The sequence below is a fragment of the Solanum pennellii genome, chromosome 10, assembly GCF_001406875.1.
Source record: "Solanum pennellii chromosome 10, SPENNV200".
Classification (NCBI taxonomy): Eukaryota; Viridiplantae; Streptophyta; class Magnoliopsida; order Solanales; family Solanaceae; genus Solanum; species Solanum pennellii.
Window position 1 is genome coordinate 70,982,025 of NC_028646.1, and position 12,478 is coordinate 70,994,502.

The following is a 12,478-nucleotide window of genomic DNA, read 5'->3' on the forward strand; positions in this document are numbered from 1 at the left end:
GAGATTGTCCCATGATTAAGGCTAGAGGAAAAGGCTCAAACAAGAGTCCGAGTTCTGATGCTTCTAAGAGGAACCGCTTCTATGCTTTCTACTTTAGGGGTGATCAAAAGGAATCTCCAAATGTTGTCACCGGTATGTTTCAAGTCTTTTCCATCGATGTCTATGCCTTACTAGGTCCCGGTGCTACTTTATCTTTTGTATCCCCATTAGTAGCTAAAAAGTTTGATGTTCTACCCAATGGGGTTATTGAACCTTTTTTGGTTACAACCCTAGTGGCTCTATCCGTTGTCTATAGAAGAATCTTTAGGAGTTGTCCTATATCATTACTCAATAGAGTTACATTGTCTTATTTAATAGAACATGATATGGTTTATTCTGATTTCATTTTGAGAATGGATTATTTTCATGCTTGTTTTGCTTTTATTGATTGTAGAACAAAGGTAGTTAAGTTCCTTTTTCCTAATGAACCCGTCTTAGAGTGGAGGGGCGAGGGGTAACTCAATCCCTAGAGGCTGAATCATTTCGTGTCTAAAACCTTTTAGGGTGATTTTTATGGATCCTTTGTATAGGACTGATTCAATAAAATTGAAGCAGTTCAGAATTGTCCTAGACATTTAACCCCAACCGATATTGGAAGTTTCCTCATTTAGTAGGGTATTATAGGAGGTTTGTGCATGGGTTTGCATCCATTTCTTCTTTTTTAACACCCTTAGTCAAAAGCTTGTGAAAGAACCTTCCAAGTGTTGGGAGATAAATTTACCTCCGCTAAGGTGTTCACTTTATCGGAAGGCAATATGGTTGCATTCACTCTATGTCGAATGTCAATAGGTATTGTAAACTATGTTCCCAATGATAAGGAGGAGTTAGTGAATGAAGTCCAAAGATTGTCTCGGTTTGATGGTCGCTTGGAAGATTATCCTAACGGAGGTTCTATGGTTCATCATAATTTTTAATCGTCTTTAGTAGTTGAGAAGAAGTCTAAGAAATATCTTGATCCACAATTGATGGAGTCGAATAAATCAATTATTAACAAGGTTAATAAGGCATTCTCCCAGGGGGAATGGGGTACTTAGGTATGAATTTATGAGCATGATTTCTTTACTTCAATGATGATGGTTTACACTTGACGATGATGTTCAGTTGAAGTATTATATGTGATTAGATTAAAAAGATAATGATATAATGAATATGATGAAAGGCCATGAATATTTTGAACTTCGAGATCATTTTAAGGGTATGATACAAGGTTGCATATGAATCGCTTGTGTGCCTTACTATGATTTGATTATGATGTGATGATCTCACTATATGAAGGGTTATATTGAAAGAAAATTCACATGAAATACCTATTGAGCTAATTACATATATATACAAGGGTTTAGTGTCACATCCGGGTTTACCCCCTAGACGTAACCAGCGTCGGCGTCCTTTTGAAGGACTACGACGAGCCTGTTAGCTTCATGTCAATAGATTCATCGATCAAAAATATGGAAGAATAAAAACTTTTTAACTATATTTTATCAGAGGTATACATAAACCTCTACATACACAGAATAATATTAATATCGAGTATACATCGACCCGTTCGTATAAGAAGGTTACATAGCCATCTACTTTTATTTCACATACTCATTAAGATAGAATAAAGTCTAAATGATTGTTTCATATCGTACAATCTAATCGATTATCACAATATGGGCATAGCCCTACTGTCACGACCGGAGTCTAGATCCCAGACAAGACCGGCATCATTGACCTCTCAGAGGTCGCAGACAAGCCTACATATGTCATCGTTAAATCATTTGGATAAATTTTAGCGAAAAATTTGAACTTTTTATTTAGTTGATGTATACTTAGACTTCATAATAAGAAACATAGTATACGATTAAGATCATCTACATAATTTCATAATCGTCACAACAACCATATTATACAAGGATATCAAATGAATGAAATAGTTCATAACTGTACTAAATCTATACTTTCCAAAATGGCACCAATACAATGTCTGAAACAAGCTGGAAATTTGGACCTCTTTCAATTCGTTTTTCTCTCATTTTTTAAAGTTGATTTTTGTTGTATTTTGAGTGACATTCAGTCAGCCACATTAACCTTATATGAAGATCATGTTTTTAACATTTTTATACACGCGAAACATAATATTTTAACATACAAATTTCAGGCAGCAAACATAGTAAATTTTCGGCACACACATGCTCAAAATAGTCAACTTAATATACTTTTCCGGAATATATTTTTCATCCCTTACATGATTTCCGAATAAACATTCAAAACATAATCACAACCAGACCTAAAATTATCTACCAGAAAACATACCATCGCATGCTTTGTATCTTTAAATGGATCAAATGACAGAGGCATGCAACGGGACAACCTTAGTTTTTCAATCGCGATTAAACTGAACCTAACGGGTGTCTTGGGAGAGGGACCAAGAGATAATAAAACCCATACCTTAATGTCGTTCAACACTTATTTCAATGCTGTCAATTCCCACGACACCAGGCTGCCACCAAAATCCCAAACACAATCCGTCGAGAAGAATGTTGTCGATTTTCGTTTTTAGCTTAGCTTTTCATTTGATTTTTTTTGTGTAAGTTATTCAAGAGTGAAGAACTATTACTTTAAGTTATTTTACTGATAAAAACGCGAGAATGAGAGTGAGAGATGTGAGATTGAGAGGATTAGGATTAGGAGAGTTAGGTGGAGACTTAGTCAAAATAGGACTCCTAATTATTTATTAATTTTATTATTATTATTTTTTATTAAAAATATGAATTTTACCTTACTTAAATCAGATTCTTAAATATTAATTAATTCAAACAATTCACTTAATAAAATTAAATCAATTTAATCCATGATTCCACCAAGGCTCGAACCCGATGGAGCTAGATTTTGCTTAAAGGGTCAAATTCGGCAACCTCTATCTGAATCTCCCTTTCACCATATTAATTAATTAATTAAATAAATAAATATTTAGGCTAATTACAATACTACCCTTAGCTTGGAAAAAACCATTTTACATATAGACCCTCCAAACTTAATATTTACCCCCTTTTAAGTCTGGTTAAGACTCATCCGAGTAAATCTTCATATTCGGGTGCCTTACATGGATGGACCCAACCTTTCCTAGCTAAAATAACTCACCCACTTAGTTGGTTTGGATGTTGTAGAGGTACAGAGGTCTGGTACTACGCGCATCAATCCGTGTGAACCCGGTCTAATCTAGGCATTCTAGATACATTGGGCATTACTTAGCATAGTCATTTTAGGGTTGTTACATTATCCCCCCCCCCTTAGGAACATTAGTCCCTGAATGACGGTACACATCATTTTGAAATAAAGAGGGTTATTTTCAAAAATATTTTAACATACTTGAGACTTTGTTCTTTGAGAATTAATATTTCACAGTCACTCTGGACAATGCGTATTACTCAAGCTTATCTGCAGCTTCATATTTGAGGTTGAGGAACTTCCTTCTCAATCATACTTAACTTGATGCACCTCACAACTCATGCAACACAAAAAATAAATCATGTCCGCGCTATACAAAAACAGCAACATGACATGCAGACATGAATTCATTTTAACTCACAAACTGCAATTATTATACATACGATTTTTGGATTTACAACACCAAGTAGACTATTGAACTAAAACTTAGAGTTTCTTAAACAAAACCAGCCTTAAGAGGAGTATATCTAACCCCTTAGATAACATCTTGTTGTCTTTAAGATTTCAAATTATATGGCTTTGTTTGATTGATCCATGCCTTGCCCATTTATACCCTATCTCATTTGGCAACTGAAACCTCACTACCCTGGTTTGATAGTCTATTGCAGCATAACACTTATGGAGAAAATCTATACCTAAGCTATTCAATGCTTTTTGTTGGTGAATATCTGATTCAAATATTAGTAGGTTGGTGCACATCCTTGAAACCTACTAGCATCTTCACATAAATAGAGTAAGGAAATCCTTCCTAAACTAGTCTCATCAAAGCATACAACATAAATAAATACATAAGTCATATAAATCAGAAACCAACTTGATGAATCAAACATATTAACTTCATACTTGTGTATAAAACCATACACATAAAAAACTACATTAGGTTATGCACACGACACATCACTAGAGGTGTCTTCCTGTACCCTCCTAGACTTGAGTGCGAAGAATCGTTGCCTTCTGGGAGCCTCTTCACTTGAACCATTCGGTTAAACTTTCTCCTTCCCTTTTTCTCGACGTCTCATATACGGACAATCCTTCATCATGTGTCCCGGTTTTCTACAACTGTAACAAGCGTTAGAACCCCTCTTACACTCTCCTCCATGAAGTTTTCCACACTTCCTACAAGGTGGCCTCTCCTGAGGTGTATCTAATTCACTGTTTCTCTTAACTCTGGCTCGAAATTCCTATCATAGCGACCCTTGAATGAACTAGACTCCCCTTAGTGGGAGAGTACCTTCTTAAACCTGGGATTATCCATGATTTCAGTACCACTCTTCCTTGAAAAATTGTCCTCAGCTTGCGTTGACCTGTTCCCTGCCCTATCGTGCTTTCTCTTCCTACTTTCCTCCACTTGCTGGACATGGACCATAAGCCTGGAAAGGTCAATGTTGTCATGCAACATAGCTCCCCTACACTCCTCCTCGAGATCCTCAACAATCTTACATCCTCCTTGAAGTCCCTTAACCTGCTAGACATGGTGCTGGAAGGTGGGTTCTCCCTGGGAACACCTTGTTGCTCCGCCTGGGCTGTCATAGCCTGAGCTCGTAAAGTCATGGCTTGGGCCATATCTACCAAGGTTGTCCTCACTTCTCGATCTGTCAACCCAGTTGGGTTAACAAACATCTCCATTCCAGCAGCTGGAGCCTAGGGAGGAACTTGATTTACCCCAGCAGCTGCTCCTCCAATCTCTCCGCATGCGTTTCTCCTCGTATTCATCTTTCTAAATCTCAAGAGTTGATGTTATATACTCTCTTAACACCATGAAATCAGACATTAGGGAAGGCACGATAAGATTAGAAGAAGGGAATTTTTCCTATGCATCATACAATCTCTAATTCAGGATAGTGGTGAACTTTGCTACCATGACTTAGAAAATACTCGATGTGGTTGATGTGAACTTATTATCCTCAGAATTTAACCTAACGCTCTAATACAAACTTTATCATGACCGGAGTCTAGATCCCAGACGAGACCAGCTCGATAACCTCTCATAGGTCGCAGACAAGCCTACATATGTCATCATTACAGCATCAGATAAATTTTAGCGGAAAATTTGAACTTTTTGTTTAGTTGAAGTATACTTAGACTTCATAATAAGAAACAGCATATTCGAATAAGATCATCTACATAATTTCCTAATCGTCTACAACAACCATCTAAAACAAAGATACTCAAATGAGTGAAATAGTTAATAACTACATTAAATGTATACTTGCCAAAGTGGCACCAATACAATGTCTGAAACAAGTGAGAAAGAAACACTAGTGGAACATCCTCCACTAGCTCATGCCTTTACCTAAGCTAGAATATAAAAGATAGGCATCCTCGAAGGCAAGAGGGTTTACAAATTCCGGATTAATGCTCCACGTCTGGATTCTTCAACATTGTCTCTTAATGCTCTAGTGTTCACCTGCAACTTCACCTAAAAGTATAGAGTTGTATGGGATTACTACACACTTCTACTAAGTATGGTTATATGCAAGCACACACCAAGGACATGCATGATTAAAGAGAGCTCTCTCCTAACTATATGAGTTATGGAAAGTCAAGTCAGTGGACTTGCCAAATCGAGTTAGGAAAGTTATGCTATGAGAGTAACATGCATCATCATACTTATCATTTTACAAACAACACATAATATATTGCACATATCATATCATGTAGTTCATATCATTACTCATATGCCATTAGACCTTGAAATCATGGACTTGACATTAGGACTTCCCAAAATGAGGGCTCAACATATGGGACCTCAACTAGGGAGCCTCTTTTAGCAAACACAGAGTCTGATTCATTCATTCATGCGTACTTCATTTTCATTCTTTCATATACTAGTGCATCCACAAGTCATACCTAGGATGTAGTTTAAGTCTCTCTTCAGGTTCTGTGCAATAACCAAGAATAACATAGTGTTATTACTTAAGTCTAGCTCACCTCTTGATTATCGTATCCTAACACCTTTGGTATCGTTCATTTCATTATGTGCATTCGTTGAGGCTGACCTCATTATTTCTTTGGGAACTTTAACCTTAACCGACATAGATCATGTGAGCATTATGAAATCCAGTGTGTAGTCCCTACACCGAAAATAGGTGGAATCACAGGCCAAAGTGAACAAAAACATGCTAGCGTATATAGGGAATTGATCCCTGCTAGATCCCTATATTGGTAGATAGGTTCAAAGACTAGGATATATAAGGAGAACCATACCCGTCATGCCGGAAAGTATCATATCATGTGAGTTACTTGAACCTCCGCCCTTCCCGAAGGAAGGCATCACCGCTCATAGCTAGCCTATCGGTGCTCAGTATAAAGTTCCATTACATTCAACTAATACATCATGGAAGCTTACTTCTATCATGAGGACATCATAGCTCATTAGATGATTTATAATCTCATCATTAGTATTAAGTATGCATTAACTTAAATACTTTCATTAAAGTGTTCATAGAGACTGATCTCTTCATTATCTTTACACTCTCATTAGTGGGTGCGTTTTGGTAGCATTTACTTAGGCTCATTTGAGATTGCTCCCATCTTTCACATTATCCTCTTATCATATTGTTACCTCATTTATTAACCTTAACACATTTACTTTTCATAATTACTCACCCCTTCACGTGAATGTTCATTTCATCATATGCCAATGCACTTGGCCATTAACTGTGTTTTACACTTTTATTTAACCCTTCTAGGGTTACATCATTTTATCACATATATCTTAGGCTCACTTACTTTTAAATGTATGCTAAACTTATGAGTCAACACATGCAAGCCGTGAGGATTCATTCATATTTTGTCTAAGTGATTCATGTTAAGCAAAGATTATGTTATATAAGACTTATGCATCTTTTAGATATGCCAAGATATTGATTTCGATCTTTAGAGGCAACATTCATTAAATATTTACTTACGTATAACTTATGTGTCAATACGGAATTGGGCAAGGGAACCCGACTTCGAATCTTTTGAACAACACTTAATCTTATTTTCAACTTGATAATTGCATTTTTCAGATTTGGGATACCCTAGTTCGATTCCCATCAACCCCATAATATTTCATTCTTGTTCTCCTCTTCATTTTCGTTTTAAGGCTAGGAGGTTGTGGGTTCAATCCCCTACAAGCTCATTGTTTTTCTTTTAATTTATCTCTTAACATTCTCACCTATCCAAGAGGTTGTGGGTTCAATCCCCACTCTCCATATTTATTTTCTCCTTTATTTTTCTCCTAGCTCTCTCATCCATTCAAAAGGTTGTGGGTTCAATCCCCACTCTCCATACTTTATTTTCTCCTTTATTTTTCTCCTAACTCTCTCATCCATTCATGAGGTTATGGGTTCAATCCCTACTCTCCACATTTTATTTTCTCATTTATTTTTATCATAACTCTCTCATCCATTCAACAGGTCTTGGTTTCAATCCCTAATGACCTCACATGTTGAATAAAATTTTAAAACATAGCTCCAACTCCAAAATATAGGTCGAGACTAACATTTCCAGCAAGCAAGAAATTTGGTCCTGTTTCAATTCGTTTTTCTCTCATTTTTTATGTTGATTTTTGTAGTATTTTGAGCGACATTCAGTCAGACACATTAACCTTATATGAACAACATGTTTTTAACATTTTTATACACGCAAAACACAACATTTTAACATACAAATTTCAGGCAACAAACATAGTAAATTTTCAGCACACACATGCTCAAAACAGTAAACTTAATATACTTTTTCGGAATATATTTTTCATCCCTTACATGATTTTTGAATACATATTCAACACATAATCAAAGCAAGACCTAAAGTTATCTACCAGAAGACATACCAACGCATGCTTTGAATCTTTCAAAGGATGTAATGATAGGGGCATGCAACGAGGACAACCTTAGTTTTTCAATCACGATTAAACTAAACCTTACGGGTCTCTTGGGAAAGGGACCAAGAGAGAAGAAAACCCATACCTTAATGTTGTTCAACACTTGTTACAATGCTGTCAATTCCCACGACACCACTGCCTCACCACCAAAATCCCAAACACAATCTGTTGAGAAGAATGTTGTTGATTTTCGTTTTTAGCTTAGCTTTTTGTTTAAGTTTTTGTATGTAAATTCTTCAAGAGTGAAGATCTATTATTTTCAGTTATTTTAATGATAAAAAACGTGAGAATTAGAGTGAGAGACGTGAGAATGAGATGATTCGGATTAGCTTAGTCTTTATTTATTAATTTTTTTTTATTTTTTTATTGAGAATCTGAATTTTTCCTTACTTCTCAGATTTTTAAATATCAATTAATTGAACTAATTCACTTAATAAAATTAAATCAATTTAATCCTTGCTTCCACCAAGGCTCGAACCCAGGTGGAGCTAGATTTTGCTTAAAGGGTCAAATTCGGCAACCTCTACCCGAATTGCCCCTCCACCATATTAATTAATTAATAAATTAAATATTTAGTATAATTTCAATACTACTCTTATCTTAGAAAAGACCATTTTACCCCTAGACCTTCCAAACTTAAGATTACCCCTTTTTAAGTTCGGTTAAGACTCATCGTGTAAATATTCATATTCGGGTGCCCTAAATGGCTGGACCAAACCTTTCCTAGCTCAACTAACTCATCAAGTTAGTTGGCTTGGCTGTTGAAGAGGTTCAGAGATCTGGTTCTACACGCATCAATCCGTGTGAGCGCGGCCTAATCTAGGCATTCTAGATACATTAGGCCTTACTTAACATAGTCATTTTTGGGTTGTTACACCTACATCAAAAGTAAGAAGTCATATATAGTCTTATACAAGTCATACACAATCATAATATAATGAACTTGAAGGAGTCTTAAGCTCATAACAAAGAAACTCCATAAGCAAGATATCGGCATCGTCCTCAGAAAGTGAGGACATACCACGTGGATGAAAGGAGATATCAAACTCTTCAAAAACGTTGCCTTCCAAACCCTTGAACGACCGGAACCTAAAAAATTGGAGAAAAGGAAAGAAAATGGGGTTAGTTCTCCATATGTACTAAGTATGAGTCCATATGCACATATAACACCAAAACATGATAAAAGGGACATTTAGTTAAATCAAGCCATTTAACCCGTTAAATGACTTATGCACAACCAATAGTTACAAAAGTCAAATGTCTATCAACATGCTAGAACTCACAATCTCATATATTCTATCGCAAAGTAATATAATCCCAAGCATGAATAAGAGTTATCACATAAATACCAAAGTAATGCAACAAGTCATAAATCACATAGAATCAACAAGTGCAATGACCAACTAAAGCCCCATAACCCTACTTAATCAAGTCATCCAACAAGAACTATAATTAGTATCACACTTCACACAATATAACCTCATATATTCATAAATTCATATCTTTAGTAAATAAGACCATTAAGACCATTCGCATGTTCATAAGCATCATAATCACCATATAAAGACGTTTGCATTTAGCATCGTCCATGTACGTAATATTAATTTCCTAAAGATCCCATCAAGGCAAACAAGTGCAAGGCATAGGTAGAGTCCATACCCCTACCTAAGCTAAGTCAAACCCCTCAAGTCACTTTAGTTAGTCTATACTTTATTCTTTTATTTTAGTTTAGGGAACACTCACTTTAACCGACATATACCACATGAGTTTAATTTGGAATCCGGTGTCATAAGACTCTACACCGATGGAAAGTGGTCTACTGGCCAAGGTAAAACCTAACATAAACATAGCTTTCTTGGTGGATCCACTAGCTAGTATCCTATGGTGGTAACATAGTTTAAGGAACTAAGAGTAGGTATTCCCTCTACGTACCATTTAGTAATTGGGCTTCACCTCATGGGAATCATTGAATAAGTATCCCTCAAAGGGGAGTCAACATCACTTATAGACCTATAGCATAACACTTCTTCTATGGAAATCCATCACCTCCCATTATCAAGTTCACTCGGTGCTAAGCTAAGACTCTTTATTAACATGTCTTTTCTTTTTTATTAACAATCATAAATTGATTTAGGTAGTAGGGTCTAGCCCTTGTTTAATCATCATCATCGTAGCTCAATGGAATTGCACGAGTAATAGTCCTTTCATCACAATACATATCAGTAAGGTTAACGCTTTACATATCACATAGTAATTGGGCACATTTGATACACATTATCATAATTATGACATATACACCCTAAGAAAGGTCACAACCAAGACATTTAAATTCAATCATCATCTCATCCTATCAATCCTAGACAAGTCACACTCCAACATAATACCATGACTTAACCATAATCAATCGCAAGTTGAAGAAGTAAATAAAAATTTCAAGACTTACCAAACCTCCTCCATAGTTCGTCATAATGGCCTTACCATAAACCCTCTACTCAACTCAATAGGGGAGTATCATCATCCACAAAGATACACAATAATATAACAAGATTAGGAGCATCACTATAACACAATTCAAAACCATATGATAGTCTAAGAAAAGATTCACAAACCACTTTACATACACTTCATGCCCTAGATCACCTCTTGAGAATTGACATAATAGACCTATAATTAATCTAGATTTATTCATATCAACAATATAGTAAGGTAATCAAATCAACAACTAAATCAGTTACAAGATCACAACACTATATAGGTCAAGATTTCCAACTAGGGTTAGGGGTTGAGGGTCATTTTTTTCAATTATGTCAAGCCATCAACAAGTATTACAATTAAGTAAAATTATGTGTTAATCTACTCAATTCAACCTAAAACTTCCATTAACAACTCAATTCATAACTTCAGTTTCTTAGTTGAATGAAACCCATAAGAAACCCAACCTTCGAAAACTTATTTTGAAGGAACCTTTTGAGGAAAAAATCTCAAAGGTGAATAGATCCCATATCTTAATGTTTTGTTGAGAACTGAAGATGAATCCACCCTTTTTAAGCCCCGAATTCACCTTCCAAGCTAAGCTTCTATGGAGTCTTCCAATTAGATTGAGAAAGAAGAGAGAAGGAAGAGAATTTATTTTAGAGTTGTCCTTAAGTTAATGAGGGTTGAGGGTATTTATAGTAGGACTTAATCAACTTAATTAGTCTCCCTTTAATCCCCAACTAACCCCTAAACAAATTAATTAATAAAATTATATAAATAAAATTTAATAGTGGAACTTGACCCTCACAGACGAGACCCCGATTGACGATCCATCTATGAATCGACGGGCAACCCCCTCCATCCTGCGCTCCGTCATCTCAGTCAGAGACTTTGTTGGCGAGGGCTCCCTCCAATTTTTCTAAGTGTGGGATGACGGTGAAATTGATGCCCCGTCGATCCAGACACGGACTGCATCCTGCACTTCTGCACTCCGTTGTTGAGTCCAGAGACTGTGCAGGTGAAGGGAACTTCTCCACTAGCCTAAGTGTGGGACAACGGTGGCATCGACGCCCCGTCAATCCACTGACTGGCGGCCGTCTTCTATCCCGTTGATGCACACTGCCAGGCAGTGCTTTATAAAACTACAAGGGTCCTCCTCAAGGGCCCTTAGTTGGTCCTTGGAGAGTCATACCCGGACGTTCCCACCATGGAAGAACTCAAACACCTATTTACTACCTTTCCTCCAATTTTTCGTACATTTCTTACTTTTAAAAGTTAGTCAAAAAGACTAAGACACACTAACATCCCTATAAACCAACTTCCTAAACACTTTGGACATTTTGGTTCTTAAACCTCCTAAATGACCTATATTCATAAAAAATGGACTTAGAAACAGTGTTTAGACTTTATGACACCTATGATAGACTTTTCAATGTCTTGGATGTTCAAGGTGTTACATTATGACCCCCTTTGGAACATTGTCCCCGGATGACACTAAAATTCTTTTGAAGGAAGGAATAGACTAAGACTAGCAGACCAACCAATCAACAATATCAAATCAACATAAATCATGTCATTTCATCAAGGCAAATATCAAAAATCATATTACCACAGATAAGGCTCAAAACACTTCATCATGAGACATTTCCTTCTCACAACACTTTTGAGCTCAACATACACTACATGAGTCAATTAGCATAAAACCACCTTATCAACTTGCTACATATTACTCTAATAAAACTCACCATATCAAAATGCAAAACATAACTCAAAACAAGCAAAAATAAAAAATTTCAAGTTCCCAAAACAATACTACAGTGTCTTCACTGTAAAACTTACTGTGAGGTTTTAAAAAATACCATTTTTTTAACACTTCACCCA